The sequence below is a fragment of the Bufo bufo genome, chromosome 10 (genome assembly GCF_905171765.1).
Source record: "Bufo bufo chromosome 10, aBufBuf1.1, whole genome shotgun sequence".
Lineage (NCBI taxonomy): Eukaryota > Metazoa > Chordata > Amphibia > Anura > Bufonidae > Bufo > Bufo bufo.
Window position 1 is genome coordinate 128,829,000 of NC_053398.1, and position 21,414 is coordinate 128,850,413.

At 46.1% G+C, this 21,414-nt stretch overlaps 1 protein-coding gene across 1 annotated transcript in view; it reads right to left on the reverse strand.

Moving 5' to 3' along the window:
* Positions 1–21,414, reverse strand: part of ANKRD11 (ankyrin repeat domain 11) — a 163,337-nt gene that overhangs the window by 129,957 nt on the left and 11,966 nt on the right. Inside the window, exon 2 of the mRNA XM_040409901.1 lies at positions 888–968. The gene's annotated coding sequence lies outside the window, so the exon portion shown is untranslated. The remainder of the gene's footprint in view (positions 1–887; positions 969–21,414) is intronic.

Below are 21,414 nucleotides of genomic sequence, written 5' to 3' on the forward strand. Positions count from 1 at the left end.
TGTATATGAATGATTGAGAGACTTATCTTCATTGGTGGCGCAGTGCTCCTTAAGTTATAGTAGGCGGTGTCTGCCCTTGTCCTGTGGGCGTCTCCTTCTCCTAGGCTGCAGCGCCGGCCAATCGCAGCGCACAGCTCACAGCCTGGGAGAAAAAAACCTCCCAGGCTGTGAGCTGTGCGCACAGTTGGCGCAGTGAATGGGGAGATCTCTGGATCCATGGGAGTCACAGGGCAGGTTCTAGCTTTGTTAGAAAGATCATCATGTACTATATCTATATAATGTATTTTATGGCATAACCGCTTTAATATTTCTGATAGGGTCAAATCATTCTGAATACACCACAGTCTGCGTAATGAGAGCACATCTGAGGTCAGCCAGACAATGAACAGTCAAGTTAGAGATAGAAAGTACAATCGTAATATGGAAACTGTAAAATAAAACGCCTATAACTGGTTAAATAACACCGAGCACCTAAAAGCAAACCAAGACCATTAGCCATAAATACAGTCAAGACAATAACTCAACGCACAAGAAATACGGAAAGTCCCAGACCAGATCATTGTAAAGCAGATAAGTCTCAGTCGCGTCCGAAACCTTGTGATCAAACAGAGCTTTCCACCAAATGAACGGTAAAAGCGCATAAGCCAGTAAAGCGTGTACATAAAGCCATACAGCGATGCATACAATGCAGTAACCCGTCACATCTACAAATCTGCAAAGCGTATAATTAAAGGGCAAAAACCCATCACACGCTTCTGAGGCGCTGTTGTCTGTCAACATCCACTTTTTATAGGAGGATGAGTCACAGACCCAAAGCTGCAGAGCCGGAGCGTACAGCGGGCGGCATGAGAAAGGATGAGGGGAAAATAATGCAGTTGGATATTTACCGACTCCATAGTGGAAAGCCGCCGCGAGGTGCTAGTCGCATATAAAGGTCCAGTGTCTTTGCCCAAGCTTGTAGGAAGATTCTGAAATAAGAGAGAGAGAGACAGGTTAGATTGTTAGAGGCACTCCGACAACGCAGCATCCGCATTTCTACACAAACCAGTTAGACCATAGCACCGCGTGGGAAAACTGCACCGGCCCCATACTCTAAAGCACCTTACTACACCAATTAAAGAGGCCCATCACACCAATGCGTGGCGGGACCCTATAGAAGACCACTTCTTGATATAAAGTGCCCGATCTCATTGCACATTCGCTCTTCCACTGGGGCACAGTTTTATATACAGCAGATGGTTGGCGAGGAACGCTTCCTTCCCAACTATCTGCTGATCGCTAGCAGAGGAGACCGATGCATTTACAGGCCGCGATCTCCTCCAGAGTACGGGGAGGAGTGATCGCTAATGCCATCGCTCTTCCCCATACTGACTCGTTGTTTGCCGGCAGCAGATGGTGTTCACACAGCACAATCTGCTGTCGGTAAAGATCACTTTTGCGTGTGCACAAACCATAGGAAACCCGATGAGCGAGCGTTTCGGGTAATTGGCAGCATATTTATAATGCCCGTTTAAAGTCTCGAGAACACAGTAGAGCAGTGTGCTGCCAAATGGTTCACATCCCATGACACCGCACTATAGCAATGCCTCTATACCTGCATAAGTAGCATCCAAAGGGGCATACAGAAGTATACCAGAGTAGTGTGCCGCCACATGGTGTGCTTCCTACAACACCGCACTATAGCAATGCCTCTAGGAGAGAACACCTGCGGCATAAAGTAGCATCCGAATGGGCATACAGAAATACATCAGACCGCCAACTGCCATAGGTACTGCGCTTCAGTTCCGCAGGTCAGAGCTGAAATGCAGTAAGTCCCTTTAGGGGACTAGGACAAGCTCAAGTCCCCTAAATGGACTTTACCCATAATATAAAAAATATATAAATATAGATACCACCATTAGCACCGCCGCGTTCCAAAACATTCATACTATTAAAATAAACATTTTTATCCTGTACAGGGAAAAAAAAATAAAAAAAATAAAAACACAATGGCTGACTGGCTGCTTTTCCCATCACTTCACACATACTATATAATATAAAAAAATATATATTTATATTAATAAAAAGTGATCAAAAAAGCATACACACTTAAAAATTAAGAACCCATTATGGGGGTCAATACATAACGACGCAAAGAATATAACTTTTTTGCAAAGATTTAAACAAAAATTTTAATTATTAAAACACAAGAAAAACTTTATAAATGTGGCATCACTAACCGCACTGACCCAGAGAATAAGGGTAACTGGTCAGTTTTACTGCACTGGGAACATTAAACAAAACCAATAAGACTATGATGGAATTGCATTTATTTACCAATTTCACCCCATTCTGATTTCTATTTAGCCATTACAAAGCACAACTTGTCCTGCAAAAAAACAAGCCCTCATGTGGATAGATGAAAGGAAAAATATAAAAGTTATGGCTCCTGGAAAGCTAAGTAAAAAACAAAAACGGAAGGGGGCGGGGGGGGGGGGGGGGGGGGGGGGGGATAGTAAAATAAAAAAATTACCCTGTCCTCGACGGGTTAAAGCCTGCATTTTTCTTCGTCACAGTGAATGTAATTTTTGAACATTTGTGGTGGCCTCGGCCTATAGTAAAGTCCGACAGGGAATCCACGTCAGCGGCATCAAACCCCCTATTCTACAGTCTGTTCAGGTCTGCACGGTTCTCAGCCTGCGGGTGTTTTCATCCACTGACAGCAAACAGTAGGACTGTGGGAGAGACCGCTATTACCACTCTACCAAACAAATATCAACACAAAAACATAACCACGTGGGTCCAAACAAGTCATATCCAAATTATGAAACCCACAAGACTCCTATGTACCGCGTATGATACACACGCTGCTTCTGTAAGCCGCTCTATATGCTGCTGGAGGAAAATAGCTCCGCAATACAGCACGTCACCGTCATGTCTTCTCACATTCATTAGGGAGCTGCGCGTAAGATTGAAGCTGCACAGCGATACCGCACGTGCCCATAGAATTCTATAGGCGACGTAGCCTGATCTGTGCCAGCAAACCGCCCGATTATTAAAGGGCTCTCCTGCTGTGACTGCGGCTTTAATGGGTCCGTAGAAAACGATAGGCGATGCTTCGTTAGCAGTCACCAGCACTGATCATCAGTTGCTATAGCAGCAGTCATGCAAAATACACATGTAAAAATATCTAGTATCTGCACAAAATAAGTAAGTGGGTGGTAGCAGAACATGCTCAAGGACGTGGCTCGAGAAGACGGCGCTCGGTGCAGGAGGATTTACAGACATGCAACCGTTTAGGGTAGTTTCACACTTGCGGCAGAGGATTCTGGCAGGCATTTCTGTCGTCGGAACTGCCTGCCGGATCCGGCAATCCGGACGCAAACTGATGGCATTTGTCAGACTGATCCAGATCCGTCTGACAAATACATTGAAATATCGGATCAGTCTCTGCAGTTGTCATCCGGAAAAACGGATCTGGTATTAATTTTTTTAGCAGTTTTAAAAAGGTCTGCACATGTGCAGACCGGGAAGCCGGATCCGTTTTGCCGGAACACAATGCCGGATCCGGCACTAATACACTTCAATGTAAATTAATGCCGGATCCGGCAAGTGTTCGGTATTTTAAGCCGGAGAGAGAACATCAGCATGCTGCGGTATTTTCTCAGTTGAAAAAAAAAACTTGAGGGACTGAACGGATGCATCCAGAATGGAATGCTCTCCGTTCAGAATGCATTATGATAAAACTGACTAGGGATCGATTGATTATCGGTTTTACCGATATTATCGGCCGATATTCAGGATTTTGAACGTTATCGGCATCTATTTTGCCGATATACCGATAACGTATCGGGAACACGGATCGCGCTGCTGTCAGCGCGATCCATGCTCCCTCAGCAGCACAGGGGAGAAGGAAGCAGTGTCTCCCTCCCCCCTGTGCCTTTCCGGTATTGGGCCCCTGTGATGGAAGCGTTTGGGTAGAGATTAGGGTAGAAAAATAAAATTAATATTTATCGCAGACAACTGCTACACACCCCTTCACTTCTTGAGCGACATCTTCCAAGGGAACACACACCAGTGCAGGCAAAATTGGAAGGACAAATTTCAGCCAAACTAGCCACCTAGATGGATGGGCCACACTACATCACTGTCCGGATAGGAATCACCTGCGACCATAGGCTGCACACAGGGTCCGAGGACCACTCTGAACACTACCAAGGGCCATACAAAAAACTTGGATGGTGCAGATTCCACTTCCAAGACCACCACTTATCGGAAGAGATGGGGGTCCCCTTCTCACCGAATGCACACCCAGAGGAGGAGACTTTGCATGCATGTGGCTCCCTCCACTGAATAATATGGGTGTTCACAGCACCCATAAACTACAATGGAGAGCGCCCAGCATATACACGGTCACCTCTCCAACTCGTACTCTTTCCAGGAGTGCCAAGCAGGGAGCCACGGACCCCATTCTCAAGCTATATGGAGGCCTGAGAAAGGGCTACACAGTGCACCAATAGGAGCCGCGGGCCACTCTTCTGACATGGAAAGTGTGAGCAGACACATGGTTGGGGCCCCACACAGAATGGCACCGAGGACCAATATTTGGAAATGACTAATTAAAATTATGTTAACACGCAAAAACCTGTGGCGATGGCGGCACAACATCGGCATGTTACACGTGCTGCAGGTATCACTAGATACTGAAAGCAGCGACTGATCCAAAGGAAATCCAGCAGACGGTGACCCCTGAACTCTGCAGAAGGTGCATTTTTCTGAGACATGTGAGCTATCCGTAGGTACAGCAATCCCACCCAGTGTGACCTCACTCAGTAGGATCCTACAGACTGACGACAATATAGCTTAGGAGGCAGAACGGGGCCCCCCCCATCTCCTACTGCCTAGTTAGGGGCACAGACGAGCCTACGGGCAGTTTTGAGTTGTGGTAAAAGTAAAAGGCAGCGATATAAGGATTCATAAAAATAAAATTTTAGTCAACTCATGAACGATGAGGGATTGTTCACAAGCAGCAGATATGTCACAGATTCTCATCCAGCAGATCTGAAGCCCTGTACTGTCACAGCAAAATGAAGGAGATGGGGGGAAAAAAAAAAAAGCCATCTACGCAGCAAATCTGAAAGATCTGCGACAAATCCGCAAGTAACATAGATGGAAATGCAACAAGCCAGCGCTGCAGGATACACGCTCCTCGTGGCCGGAGCCCATTTCAGAAACTGGAGGTACACTAACATGCATTAAAAACCATTTCTGAGGTGGCAGAAAAAGGGGGCACAGCGTGGGCAGGCCGGCCCCTCATTCATAATTTGATGCCAGGAGCGGGTGCAATTCTTTTATCCAGACAGAAATCGGAGAGACACACGATGTGCCCATAAAGCCGTGACGGTACGACGAGTCGGCGGTGGGGCTGGGCTCCTAAGGTCTATACAGGCTCCGTACAAACCCTATAGAAGCAGATGGCCACAATGTACGAAGGTTGTAACACCAGTTTTCTGGCGTGTCAGAGGTGCATTAATGTGGGAGCTCACCGTTTGCCGTCGCTCACATCACTTTAGTGGAAAAGGACGGGGCATTTACCGCAATTCAAAATTTATGCCAGAAAACTGGAGTCACACAGCAGCTGACATAGTGCCTCATTTTTGGCACAAGGACAGCATAAGAAACGACTAAATTTAATTTAGAGTAACTTCATATGAAATGCCAGGTTTGAAGGATTTTGATGGCCTATCCACAGGACATCGATAGGAGACTGGCGGGGGTCCGACAACCTGCACCCCAGCCAAATAGCTAGCTCCGGATCTACACGGGCTGTTTGGCGGACGGTGCTGCTCCCACTGACCGGAGGGGGTGGCGGACCTCTGCCGATCTGATGGAATATCCTCAGCTTAAGACATAAATATAAAAATACAAGTAAATGTGCCTCGCCGACTTTCTAAACATACAGAACATTGCAAAATATTTTGGGACATACGTCTGCTAGATATTGAATGCTGTCAGATATAGTATTTTCTAATTAGCTAGGAATGACAAAGAATAGTACAGCATTCTTCATATAGGGGTTTACCCGATAGGAGACAATCCTCAGAAAGGGTCATTAGGACCCAGCACCCCTGCTGATCAGGACCGAGCTGCGCCTGGGCCTGGAGAACGCGGGGTCACCGGCCTAGGAAGAGGCAGCGGTGCTCAGGTCAGACACCACCAATCTATTGAGGACCTACCCCGAGGATAGATCTTCAGTACAAAACACTCAGAAAATCCCTTTAAAGTTTTTTAGCCTTATATTAGCGTTGCACAAAATTGCTACGGACTAAAAGGACCCGGTCAGACAACAGCACGCTTCATCTTAGTCCGGCCAACAGCCATTTCTCCGGACCTCCCCCATGAGCATGCGCAGGAGACACTTCTGCACCGGAACAAGACACCGTTTTACAGGCAGCGTCTGCCACCACACAGAACCTCTAGAACTGACCCCAGACTCCCATTAGCAGGCGGTTCAGTTACACCCGTGCTGGGGCACAGTATCCCCCAACAGACCATGGCTTTCATTTACTCACAGACTCAAACTTCAGCCCACCCCTGAGCGGACTACGGATTTCTGCTTCACGGAGCCCCGAGAAGTGATTACAGCGAACCACCAGCGGTCCCACTGCACGCTCACATTGCTTTATTGTAATTTTACTATTTTAAGTAGCAACACCCATTCATGTATTTCTACACTTCCGATTGAGGAATTGTTTTGCCTTTCATTCATGCAAATATTGTCACCCCATTCACTTTACCCTTGACTTGTCTCCTGACACGTCTCCTTTAGTAACTACTTGCACCCCCCCCCCCCCCCCCCCCGTAATAATTCAAAAACATCTATTCTTATGACCGTGTTAAATGACCACTATTCTCCAACGGGAACACCCAACCTGACCTTTATAGCAGACTGGTGGAAATTCACTCAAACTAGCAGGAATAACAGAGGAACGGCACAACAGTCATAAGAACAGATGCTCCAGAATTGGTACTACATGGGGAATGCCAGTAGTTACTAAACAGACATGTCAGGAGAGGGGACGGGTCCTGCTCAAGTATTAATTTCAGGTTTCTGTACTGTGTATAATGTTTCGGGACCGGTTTGTCCTTCAGACACGTCTCTTACACTAACAGCTTTCAGCGCCTTCAAGCATTGCTTCGGTAGGGTTTCTTCACGTGCCAACCAAGCTGTGCCAAGAAAAAGCCAATCTCCCTTAGGCTTTATATAACCTGGGCAATGGTGGAGCAGGAGAGATTTGAGGCCCCAGATCCACGGTGATCATACGCCATTTTGAAGAGGGGCCCAGGACACTGCCGTCTGGTTTGCCACCTTCATTCCATCGACGAGGTACGTTCACATCTGCGGCACAAGTCGTTCAAGGCAGAGAACAGCCTTCCCTAGTTCTCCGGATCCGGCATAGCCGCGCGCAGCCTGACCTCAGACTATAATGGGATCCAGCTGCTTCCGGGTGAAAAGTCAAAGGCGGACGGATCCCTTTAGAGTCTATGGCAGGGATCAGCAACCTTCGGCACTCCAGCTTTGGTGAAACTGCAACTCCCAGCATGCTCCATTCACTTCTATGGGAGATCTCAGAACAGACAGGCAATTGTGCATGCTTGGAGTTGTAGTTTCGCCACAGCTGGAGTGCCGGAGGTTGCTGCTCCCTGGTCTGGATCGCTGCGGCAGGACGTGGGCTTCTGCATCCGTTTTATCTCCAAAATGCACAAATGAAACAAGAAATGAGGAGAAATGAATGACCAATGCACAAGACACCTCAATGCAGAAGCCAGTCACAACCCAAAACTGCAAGAAAAAAAAGTCTTTTTCCTCTGCATCACAAACAGGATGTTTGCTTGCTCAATACGGCGGGGAGGGACGTGGAGGAATATGCCTTGCACGAAAAGCAGCCATGTTCTCTAGAGGGCCTGTCGCTTCTCTATTCTTGTCTCGAAGCCATTTACTGCCACGTGCTGACAACAGTCACAATTCTAACTTTCCAACCACGTATATTTATTCAGTTCACTACTAATTAGAAATTCACACCGTTTTAATAAATTAAGCTGTAAACAAGTTGCTGGGTGCAAATGTGAAAGGCTTCGGGGACAAGGCATGAAAGGGTGACCTCCCTGCAATGTCTGAGCGTTAGGCGTCAGTGGAAATCTGCAAAGAATTGGGAATATTTCCAGCTGCTTGGGAGGCACTTGTGGCCGGGCTTCAGATGTGACATTTGCACAGAAGGAACATAGCAGCGCATTGTGTAAAGAGCCCTTACTCTATCGTACTACAGAGCCGTAGGCAGGGTGCCCCCATATGGTGCCATGCACAGCACTGTACGATATAAAGTAGTCTCCCCTAGAAGCAATCGTTATATGGGGGTCACTCTTTGTGCACGACTTTCCTGTAAGGGCTCAAGCAGTCCTTGTGTCGGCCATATCTCCTGGACAGACTGTGGCTCATCTGAGCCGAACTCACAGCATCATAGTAATTTACAATGCAGAGAGTTCCTATCTGACTGTAGGTCTATTGAACTGTCCCCACATGATTAGGTGGATACATTTTAAAAAGATGACGGAATAAATACTGGATTTTATTTTTTTTTTTTACCATTACCGGAGGCTGGACCTTTTCACCTATCCACAAGATGATGGGAGTAAAATACTATAGAGCCGCAGTCAGACAGGAACTCAATGCATTATAACTCACTATGATGCAGCGAATTTGGGTCAGATGAGCCGCCAACACACGCGCCGTGCTTCTCAAACTGCATACAGACGAGTGCATAAGCCCCACGAAAAACCTCTGATGTGCTTCTGTATACAAATCAGAGGCATGCGGATGTACAGTACGGCACCAAAGACTACTACATGGGTCCAAAAACTGAAGCAGATATACGGCCATGTTCACAAGGCCAGGTTTTACATTTACTGCTGATAAATACTGCCCCAGCCCCCCAAAAAAAAAAATTTTATAAAAATTTGTTCAAGGTAAAATAAAAATTTGCTGAATGAAAGGGAATAAAATTATACTAAATCGGATCAGACAACCCCCAACGTAGCACCGATACTCTGATCCTCCTCCATTGTTGTAGACTTGACGTCATTTCCACGTCAGTAATGACAACATGTTTATATACCACACCTGACCACTGCTGCCAATCACTGGCTTCAACCGTACACAGTACCAGAGGGCTAAGCCCAGCATCAAGATTTTCCTTCAACTGAACTAAGCGGCCTAGGTCAACCCATGAAAACCAAGCCCATAGCGTGATTGTCACGCTCCCTCCCACACCGAGCATAGGAGGGAAGGAACAGGCAATCAGGCCTGAGAACTAGGGAAGGAAGATAGACGCCGCCTAGTGAAATCCCTAACCAGAATCCTGACTGACTACCAGTATGAACAGATCCCAAAGGTAGGCGAGTTCATACGCAGGAATACCTAGAGTCCTATAGGACCCTGGTACTAATGGCAGGGACGAGACTACCTGTTCCTCCAAAAAGGACAAACAGGAGTCTCCTTCAGGCCTAATACAAACAATAGGGAAATGCAACACACAGAACCCAAACAAAATACAAAAGTGAAAGGAAAGACTTAACTTCAAAGGAGCAATGGAAGCACCAGGAACTCAGCCGAGATCCAACCACAATCTATCCAAAGGTCCAAACAGAAGCTATAAACCGCACAGCATTGTGGGAGAAGCAACTATAGATAGAGAAGGTTAAATTACCCTAATAGCCACACCTGGGGAAAGAAGGTGCGGCAAGCACCAGAAACACCGCAGACATCATTTGATACAAACGGAAACCACGTCAGATCAAACCACGTGTTACCAGTCTCACCGATCTCCTGTTGCGAGATCGTCCATGACAATTATTCCTCCATACTATTCCAGTGCTACAGGAAAAAAAAAAAACACACACAAAATCAAGGAGCCATTGGCTCCTAATCTGAAAAATTTAGGAGCCAAATGAAATTTTTAGTCACCAAATTTTTGTTGTAACAAGGGTCAGAAACAGGGTTTTCTTTAGCCTCTTGGCTATTAGTTTTTCCATTCATAAACCTCCACATTGAGCTCCCAGCTGCAGATAGAAGCCTTCAGAGCACGCTGGCACATCACCTGGGCACAGTCTTTACTCAGCAGGGGCTCCGTTCCCGCCATGCTGTCCCTGGCACTTCATGAGCAGTGGGCAGTGGCACGTGCTCCCCTGTTCCATGAATGGCAGATAAATTATCGTGCGTATTCATACGCATTAGACATTTTTTAGGGAGAAAAAAAAAAAAAAAAACACTGTTTGTACATGCGTCCATGACGCTTGTACAGTCATTATTGTGACTAGGGATGAGCAAATACACTTCGGATGAAACAGCCTTAGGGCTCTTTCCCACTTGCGTTGTTCTGTTCCGGCATAGAGTTCCGTCGTCGGGGCTCTATGCCGGAAGAATCCTGATCAGGATTATCCCCATGCATTCTGAATGGAGAGAAATCCGTTCAGGATGCATCAGGATGTCTTCAGTTCCGGACCGGAATGTTTTTTGGCCGGAGAAAATACCGCAGCATGCTGCGCTTTTTGCTCCGGCCAAAAATCCTGAACACTTGCCGCAAGGCCGGATCCGGAATCAATGCCCATTGAAAGGCATTAATCCGGATCTGGCCTTAAGCTAAACGTCGTTTCGGCGCATTACAGGATCCGACGTTTAGCTTTTTCTGAATGGTTACCATGGCTGCAAGGATGCTAAAGTCCTGTTTGCCATGGTAAAGTGTAGTGGGGAGCAGCATACTTACCGTCCGTGCGGCTCCCGGGGCGCTCCAGAATGACGTCAGGGCGCCCCACGCGCATGGATGACGTGATCACATCATCCATGCGCATGGGGAGCTCTGACGTCATTCTGGAGCGCCCTGGGAGCCGCACGGACTGTAAGTATACTGCTCCCCACTACTACTATGGCAACCAGGACTTTAATAGCGTCCTGGCTGCCATAGTAACACTGAACGCATTTTGAAGACGGATCCGTCTTCAAATGCTTTCAGTTCACTTGCGTTGTTACGGATCCGGCGGGCACCTCCGGCAAATGGAGTACACGACGGATCCGGACAACGCAAGTGTGAAAGAGGCCTTAGTCGATTCGCATAAAACTTAGTTTCCTAATTGCGACCTCTCCCGCTCACCATGTCTGCGATGCTGCATGCCCTAACCCTGCTGTTCTGTCGAGACTCAACCTGAAGCCTGGCAGGTAACAGCCATATTTTAATGAGGAGCGCCGGTGGACCTCTCCTGCACATCAGCCGTACTGTGCATACAAAAAGGATGGACCAAGTGCAAAAAAAAAGAAATTAAAAAAAAGGGGGTGTAAAGTGGTTGTCCTAAATGGCCATTTATTACATAATCACTGGTTAGATAAGCCTGGGGCTGCATGGTGACTTTGGCCCCTTGCAGACGAGCTTTACTCCTGCTGCGAGTCCGCAACACAGCACCCGTCCTGACCTCCCAGCGCTGACAGGAATCACATAGCATTATATTGATTTATGATGCTATGTAACCCTTACAGTTCTGAAATGTATTGGATAAAACGGACAGCATTAGGTCAGTGTTATCTAATACATTCCAGAACTGTAAGGGTTACATAGCATCATAAATCAATATAATGCTATGTGACCCCGGCAGTGCTGGTAGGTCAGGCCGGGAGCTACGTTGCGGACTCGCTGCGGGAGGAACGCTAGTCTGCAAGGGGCCTTTGGCTGTGACAAACATCACATGGCCACTAGTGAAAGGGGTCATTTTGGGACCTGCACATTGTCATAACAGTCCCAATAATTCTCACAACTGTAGGGTTGCAATACGACCCCATTCACTGTCCCGATTTGAAACCCTGCACTACATTACGATGATTGGTCGTGCTGGCAACAGTGCATTCCTTTTTATTTAGCACACAGACATGAAGTGCACCAGGCCCTGTGACAGAATTGCACAAACCAGCTATGGAATCAGTTTCATCTGCTACTGTGAGGAGACAAAGCCCCGCGTTACTCGGCATTCTGTGTGTGGCTGAGCCCACTGCAGCTGTCCACACCATTGCCCTCTCTTCTCCACCACTTACCCCTTACATGGGGGCACAGGGCACGGTGTACGCAGAACGCTCACCTCAGTGCGTCGCATGACTGAAACACTAGTCTACTTCAGCTGCCCCTCGTCTATGGAGCAGTCGGCAGTCATGACTGAAAAGCAAGCTGCTGTGTTCAGCGGGGGAGAAGCAGCCAATGGCATGGCAGCACGCAGATACTAACCAATCAGCCGCCTCCTTACTAATAACAGCTCTGTACAGTACGGAGCTCTGTTATTGGATTGCTGTGTCTCTGATGGATGCAAGACCTTACTTCTTAAAGCAGCAGAGCAGCGGAGGGTCTGGGCACAAATGGCGACAAGACTACAAAGTCTTGTGGCCATTTTGCAATTCTAAGTTGCATTGGCGACCATTTTGGTCGCCATCTGGAGCCCTCTATACAGTTGTCACAATGCAATCAGGCAGGTAACTTTTTTTGGGCTTCACCAAACCCATACTCGTCCATCAGACTGCCGGATAGAGAAGTGCGACTCCTCACTCCACAGAATACAGCTCTCCAGACTTAAAAAAAATATTATATAATAATCAAGGGGCCATTGGCTCCTAACCTGAAACATTTAGGAGCCAAATCAAATTTTTAGTGGCCAAATTTAAAACCCATTCGATTTTGACACCATAAAAAAGTATTGCGATACTCGATACCACGCGAAAAAAATAACACCAAAAAAGCTGCGTGTATTCTGCATTTTATGGAACGTCTGGACCATAATACAACAGTCCGATCATAATTTTTTGTCGGGACAAGGTGACAAAATGGCAAATTACGAGTTTTTAATAGGAGATATTTTAAAATATTTTAATAGCTTGCACTTTCAGGCGTGGCAATTTGTAATGTTTATTTTTTATTGTTTAGATATTTTATATGTAAAATTAGGAAAAGTGGCGATTTAAACTTAGTATTTTTTCTACTAACTATTAGCCCCCTTAGGGGCTAGAAACTCGGATCTTTTGATCCCTTGTCTTATTCACCCTGAGCGCTCTATGAGAGTTAATAGGACCTCACACTCTCACTGCTGCCCTGTACATAGTACACACAGCAGCAGGGAGATTACCATGGCAGACAGGGCTTCAGTAACATCCTGGCTGCCATGGTAACCGATCAGAGCCCCAGGATTACACTGCTGGGGCTTCAATTTGAAGCTGCCACTTCACCACCAATGAGGAGGAGGGGACCCTGTGGCCACTGCCACAGATAATTATAATAGTTATAATACCAGGGGTGGGGCGCACTGTGCCACCAATGATTATACAATTGTGTTCAAAATAGCAGTGTGTTTAAAAAAAAGTGAAAAAAGGGAATAAAGCTCAAAATCCTTCTAATAGCTTTTATTTCCATACACACAAATGCATTGGGAACACTACACATTCTATTCCAGCCCAGGATGATCGGACTACATTCCACAGTTCACATTTTTGATGTCACCGCACAAGTTTTCTATTGGATTAAGATCCGGGGATTGGGCTCCATAACCTCAATCTTGTTGGTCTGGAACGTTGTCTTGTTGGAACATCTATTTCAAGGGCATTTCCTCTTCAGCATAACCTCTCCAAGTATTCTGATGGATTCAAACTGATCCACGATCCCTGGAATGCGATAAATAGGCCCAACACCGTAGTATGAGACACATCCCCATATCATGATGCTTGCCCACCATGCTTCAGTGTCTTCACAGTGTACTGTGGCTGAATTCAGTGTTTGGGGGTCGTCTGCCAAACGGTCTCCGGCCACTAGAACCAAAAAGAACAATCTTACTTTCATCAGTCCACAAAATGTCTCTTTAGGCCATCAATGTGCTCTTTGGCAAATTGTAACCTCTTCAGCACAAGTCTTTTTCCCAACAGCGGGAATCTGCGGGGGCTTCTTGCAGATAGCTTGGCTTCACATAGGAGTCTTCTAATAGTACCAGTACTCACAGGTAACTTTACACCTTCTTTGATCATTCTGGAGCCGATTGTTGGCCGAGTCCTTGCCATTTTGGCTATTCTTCTAGCCATTCGAATGCTAGTTTTTCCGCTTTCTTCCACGTCTTTCAGGTTTTGGTTGCCATTTTAAAGCATTTGCGATCCTTTTAGCTGTGCAGCCTATCATTTTCTGCACTTCTTTATATGTTTTCCCCTCTCCAATCAACTTTTTAATCATGGTACGCTGTTCTTCTGAACAATGTCTGGAAAGACCCAGTTTCCTCACAATTTGAGAGAAATGCACTATAACCAGCATGTGCAACATTTGCCACCTTCCTTCCTTAAATAAGGGCAATAATTGCCACCTGTTTTTCAAAGAACGAATGACCTCACTCATTGAACTCCACACTATTATTTTGAACATGCCCCTTTCAATAAGTGATTGAATTACACAGAATCAGCAGCATGCATGTCATGACTGTTGGGTTTCTATTACTCTACTACACCTACAAGTAAATTATTTGCCATGTAGAAATATAATTTCTACCAAAAACTGATCAGGTTAGTGATGTCTGACTGCTATTATTTTGAACAGAACTGTAGTTTATGCCTGAATACAAAACGCAGGCTGCTGGTGCCGACCATATCACATACCCGGCACCCAGCCTCTATGACTGTGTGCTGCAATTGGCCGCAATTAACCCCTCAGTTGCCGCACCTGATGGGTTAATTGCGGCAGATCACAGTGCACAGTCAGAGGCTGGGTGCCGGGTATGGGATATGGCCATCACCAGCAGCCTGTGTTTTTTCTTTATGAGGTGGGCAGAGGAGGAAAAGCAAAAAGAAGAGGCCTTATTCGGAATAGCATAAAGCACCGTTCACATTTCTGTCAATGTTTCATCTGTGAAGGACCTGTGGATAATCCATATTCCACGGACACTGCTCAGCTGAAAACCTATTTCTGGAGCATTTCCTTCCAACAATAAAAAAAAATTAAAAAAAACACTGACAGAACAAATCCGTGTGTCTTTTTTTTTTTAACTGACCCGTAGACTTCAATAGGCGCGTGTGGTCCACATCAAGTGGTGCATGTCCCCATGAATTTTCCACTGACCCATGGTCTGTGAAAAGCCACTGGTGTGTGAACAAACATTAGAATCAATAGCTATGTGCTGGAGAAAAGGCACAGCACAAGTCTGATTCACTGAAGTATGAACAAGGCACAGCTCAGTTGCTAGAAATTTAATTACATGCAACTTCAAAAGTGTTCAGATACAGGTTTTAAAAATGTAGAATATTTACATGGGACAACCCCTTTAATAAAAACACACCGTCTTACATAAGTGCACGCACACACCTACCTTTAAAGGCCAGAGGCTACCTGGGCTGGCCTTACAGCAATCAGCCTGGAAAACCCTAAATGACCTGCATGAAGCAACAGACTTCTAGACGCAGCGCCCTGCCTAGGTAAACTATTAAGTCCACTTTTTCTGATGTACAGAAATCAAATTTAGAAATTATTTGATCCCACTGCGGATCCTTCTCTCAACACGCAGGAAACCACTGGCCAGCCAATGACTGGATGAAATAGAGAAGTCCCCCGTGCCCGTCACCATTCTCAGTTACTAAATGACCTCACCGTGTAAAGCCTGCATTACACCTGCAGATTGTTGGTAATCTGGCAGTGTAATACTGCTGCCGACTGCCCAATGAAGAAGTAAATGCTGGTTCATCGGGCAACCCAAATCTCAAAATGTTAAAAAATCACCATTTGCAGGCGGCAGATTGTGGTGTCTACCACGAACTGCTGCCGGCAACAATGAGTCAGTATAGGGAAGAACGATGGTATAACGATTGCTCCTCCTTGTACTGAGGAGAAGATCACCACATGTAATAGTGGCGGTCTCCTCTACCAGCGAGCAGGCGATTGCCGGGAAAGAACACTTCCCTCCAGATAAACGTCTGCCACATCGGGCCTTAATTCTCTGGTGTGTGTGTGGTAAAAATATATATTTGTACCGTGTTAGCCAGTAAATAGGAGAGAAGGAATCTTATTCCCTGATGTTCTGGTGTGTGAATAGCAAGTTAACCGAGTGCCTGGACTAATCTTCAGACCCTACTGGCAGCAGACATACCGTATAACCAGTACCCCTTACAGGCAGCTAGCAGACATACCGTATAACCAGTACCCCTTACAGGCAGCTAGCAGACATACCGTATAACCAGTACCCCTTACAGGCAGCTAGCAGACATACCGTATAACCAGTACCCCTTACAGGCAGCTAGCAGACATACCGTATAACCAGTCCCATTACAGGCAGCTAAGAGCTACCCAATAGTCTTGGAACACGTGTGCTTCGTGCCTTCTGGTTGCTGTGTTCAGCCATGGGCACCGGCTCAGCAAGTGGCAGACAAGTGGACCATCCAGGTACAATATTACTATCGGATGACCACATACCTCCACCAACCTTCAGTGCCTGAAGTAGCATCTGGGGCGGCATTACATACGCTGACTCAACTATGGGGCATTATAACATCCCATTGTTTTTTTCATTTTGATCTTTTGATGGGTTTCACATTAGGGCAATTACTTTCTTAAAGGGGATGTCCGAGTTATTTTTTTGTTCTTTGTACCTTTCTAATTAGGCAAATGTAAGGACTTTACAATTCACTATCTCCAGTTGCTGCTTTCTCAGATTTCCCTGAGGGTCACATGACCTGTGATGACAGCTTCTCTCCCTCCTCTGTTTTGTGCACAAGCCTGAGAGATCTGATAAGAGTCCATCACTGTGCAGGCCACGCCCCCTGCACTATCACTGTGCTGGCCACGCCCCTGCACTGCTACCACTGTGCTGGCCACGCCTTCTGCACTGCAGTCTGCTCTCTCCCTGGATTCTTAACCCCTTCAGCTGCACAGACTTAAGACTGAAGGCTTTACTGAGTAGCTGTGGGCAGTGAGGAGACAAATGCTGGGCACATGAGCTGACAGAGGAGTTCTGCAGAGCATTGCACAAGAACAGGTAGGGGGAAGATCCTGTGTGTATCTGCAGTGTCATTGTACAGCTGGGAGTTGTAGTCCTACACATACAACATGCTGATGAGTCACCCAGCAGGCAGACATGTCACTCAGGGCAGCACTTGTATTCACTCCCTTTGCAGAGCAGGGGGAGGGGCAGAGATTGTTATTGCAGCAGAAGCATGCTTTTCATATGCTTCACTATATGGCACGCAAGCGGCAATCAGGGCTGTGGAGTCGGTAGATAAATGGTCCGACTCAGACTCAGTTTTTGGTACCTCCTCTGTATTTAATATGCAAATGTTATACATTCCTTGAAGGAAAGAAAGGCAACATACATGTCATTACCACAGAACTACTGGCCAGGAAGCTGCTGCCTTCTCCTTTGTGTGCTGATCTTCTGCTGAAGCTAGAGCAGTGGGAGGATCCAGGACGGGAAGGGGCATTTATTGTAAAACATGATTTCCCTAGTAGAATCCCATAGTCATGTTTAAAGTTTAAGCTAACAATCTGAGTTTACAAGTTTTTATAGCCTTAGGGCTCTTTCACACCTGCGTTCTTGTCTTCCGGCATAGAGTTCCGTCGTCGGGGCTCTATGCCGGAAGAATCCTGATCAGGATTATCCTAATGCATTCTGAATGGAGTGAAATCCGTTCAGGATGCATCAGGATGTCTTCAGTTCCGGAACTAGGGTTGTTGCAGGTATCGAAATTTCGATACCCAATCGATACTTTTGTCCCGGTATCGATACGATACCGGGATTTCCGTTTTTTCGATACTGGGCTGCGCTTCTGCGCAGTCTAGTATCTCTGAACATGAGCGCGCTGCTATCGGCGCGCTCATGTTCTCTCTCAGCAGCACGGGGAGAAGGAAGCTGTCCTCCCTCCCCCTGTGCTGCTGCCGCTGCCACCAATGAGAAGAGAGGGGCGAAGGAGGGGCGGCAATGAGAGGAGAGGGGCGGAGGAGGGGCGGCAATGAGAAGAGAGGGGCGGAGGAGGGGCGGCAATGAGAAGAGAGGGGCGGAGGAGGGGCGGCAATGAGAAGAGAGGGGGTGGAGGAGGGGCGGCAATGAGAAGAGAGGGGCGGAGGAGGGGCGGGCGCACTGCGCCACCAATGATAGGATTACTATCGGAGCGATGGGAGGAGACATCAGCTTCACTAGTGGGCGTTCCTTTTCCCTGCGCTGCGATTGGACAGCGCTACAGCCAGGGAGAAGGAACGCCCACTAGTGAAGCTGATGTCTCCTCCCATCGCTCCGATAGTAATCAGCAGCATGTGGAGCAGGAGAGGAGACAGTAATGGGGCACTGCGGGCGAACGGAGCGGCGCCCAGGACTAAATGGTGAGTGCTGAGACATCGCTGGGCGCCGCTCTGTGTGGCCTAATAGTGAAAGTCTGGACTCATATACAGTAGTCAGTCTTTAACACATACAGGAGGCGGGTGCCGGCAGCAGAATCGCATTGCCGGCACCCTGCCCCTGACAGGGAGCTGCGATCAGCGGCAGTTAACTGCCGCTGATCTGCTAGTACCCGCCTCCTGTATAAAGGGGTAAAATCATTGGTGGTGCAGTGTGCCCCCCCCCCCCTCAATCCCCCCATCCCATTAAAATCATTGGTGGCACAGTGCGCCGGCCCCTCTCAACCCTCCAGTATTAAAATCATTGGTGGCAGTGGCCACAGGGACCTCTCCACTCCCCCTCATTGGTGGTGCAGTGGCAGCTTCTGATCGGAGCCCCAGCTGTGTAAGCCTGGGGCTCCGATCGGTTACCATGGCAGCCAGGACGCTACAGAAGCCCTGGTTGCCATGGTAACATCCCTGATGCTGTGTGCACAAAGCACAGAGCAGCAGGGACAGTGTGGAGTCCTATTCACCCTGATAGAGATCTATCAGGGTGAATAGGAAAAGGGATGAAAGATCCCAGGTTCTAGCCCCTAAGGGGGGAAATAGTTATTAAATAAAAAGTGAAAAAAAAAAAAAAACACTAAAATATGAAGTATAAATCACCCCCCTTTTTCCAATTTCACATATAAAATATATAAATAAACATATTACATCGCCACGTCAGAAAAGTCCAAACTATTAAAATATAAAAAAAAAATCTAGGTGGTGAATGCCGGAACAGAAAAAATAAAATAAAAACTGCGCGATTCGCCATTTTTAAAAATGAGGAATGCACGTGGCTTTTTTTGTTTATTTTTTTCGCGTGGTATCGAATGGTATCGAGTATCGCAATACTTTTTCATGGTATCGAAACCGAATCAAAAATTTGGTATCGCAACAACTCTATCCGGAACGGAACGTTTTTTGGCCGGAGAAAATACCGCAGCGGAGAAAATTGTGCGTCTTATGGGGTGAATGCTGCGACCGTCCGGTGAATAGGCTGAGAGGGAGGAGGGGCCGCATCTGTTTCTGTAATGGCAGCTGGGCCCGATGCAGTCACTGTATTCTACTACACCGGGCCCCGCTCACTGTAGTATACGGTAATCATATCTAACTTGTGGGTATTGTTAAAGTATTCCAATCATCTTAAATCTAGCGCTGTACTACTTACTACTAACTTCTTGGCAGTCAGGAGGCCGGGTGGGCGCTCGTAGCGTAGCTCATTACGTCACGCGCCTGCTCCGCCCACTGAATGAATGAAGCAGGCACCGGGCCCCGCTGCCATTACAGAAACAGAGGCCGGCCCCCATTCACTACACAGGGACACTTATGGGGAAGGGGGGGGATCTGTGGATGACAGATAAGATGCTATATATGTGCCACCCACAGATGCCCCCATAACAGTGCCACCCACAGACCACCATTAGTTCAAAACCCACCAAAAGCACACCTTTTGGTTCAAAATATTTTTTTTCTTATTTTCCTCCTCAAAAACCGAAATGCGTCTTATAGGGGGCGAAAAATGCGGTAATTAATTATAACTTTTTGTAAATTGGAAGTTAAATGTTCCAATTCACAAAAAGTTATAATTAATTACCGCATTTAAATTGGAATAAATAAAAAAAAAAGCAAGTTTAAATACTTGCTTTTTTTATTTATTCCAAATTTAAATCTAGTAGGAGTCAGAGTATTTTTTGCCGACTCAGAGTACCCAAAATTGCCTCCGACTGCACAGCCCTGGCGGCAATACTTATACTTTCCATTGTGTTGTGTTCCGCTGTTACAGGGAACGCAGCGTCCATGGTTAACCTCGCCTCTCCACTGATAAGTGATTAAGTAAATATGTTTTTTGCAGGACTAGAGACACTTGTATAAGTGATGGGAATGGATGGTCAATAGCTCAAGACTGAAGCTGTAAACCATTTGAAAAACTGCTGTCATTCAGCTAAGGCTATAAAAACTTGTAAACTCAGATTGTTAGCTTAACCACTTCACATCTGGGCCATTTGCCCCCTTCCTGACCAGGCCTAATTTTGCAAAACTGACATATCTCACTTTATGTGGTAATAACTTTGGAATGCCTTTATTTATTTAAGTCATTCAGAGATTGTTTTCTCGTGACACATTGTACTTCATGATAGTCATAAATATTTCACCTTTATGAAAAAATCCCAAATTTACCCAAAAATTTGAAAAATTCGCAATTTTCTAAATTTCAATTTCTCTGCTTTTAAAACAGAAAGTGATACCTCATAAAATATTTATTACGTAACATTCCCCATATGTCTTCTTTATGTTGGCATCATTTTGGAAATGTCATTTTATTTTTTTAGGACGTTAGGTTTAGAAGTAATTCTTCAAATTTTTAAGAAAATTGCCAAAACCCACTTTTTAAGGACCAGTTCAGGTCTGAAGTCACTTTGTGGGGCCTACATAGTGGATACCCCCATAAATGACCCCATTGTAGAATCTACACCCCTCAAGGTATTCAAAACCGATTTTACAAACTTTGTTAACCCTTTATGCGTTCCACAAGAATTAAAGGAAAATGGAGATCAAATTTTTAAATTTCACTTTTTGGTCAGATTTTCCATTTTAATCCAACTTTTTCTTTAACACATCGATGGTTAACAACCAAACAAAACTCAATATTTATTACCCAGATTCTGCGGTTTACAGAAACACCCCACATGTGGTCATAAACTGCTGTATGGGCACACGGCAGGGCGCAGAAGAAAAGGAACTCCACATGGTTTTTAGATGCCATGTCCCATTTGAAGCCCCCTGATGCACCCTTACAGTAGAAACTCCCAAGAAGTGACCCCATTTTGGAAACTATGGGATAAGGTGCCAGTTTTATTAGTACTATTTTTGGGAACATAGGATTTTTTGATCATTCATTATAACACTTTATGGGGCAAGGTGACCAAAAAATTGGTTGTTTTAGCACAGTTTCTATTTATTTATTTTTACAGCGTTC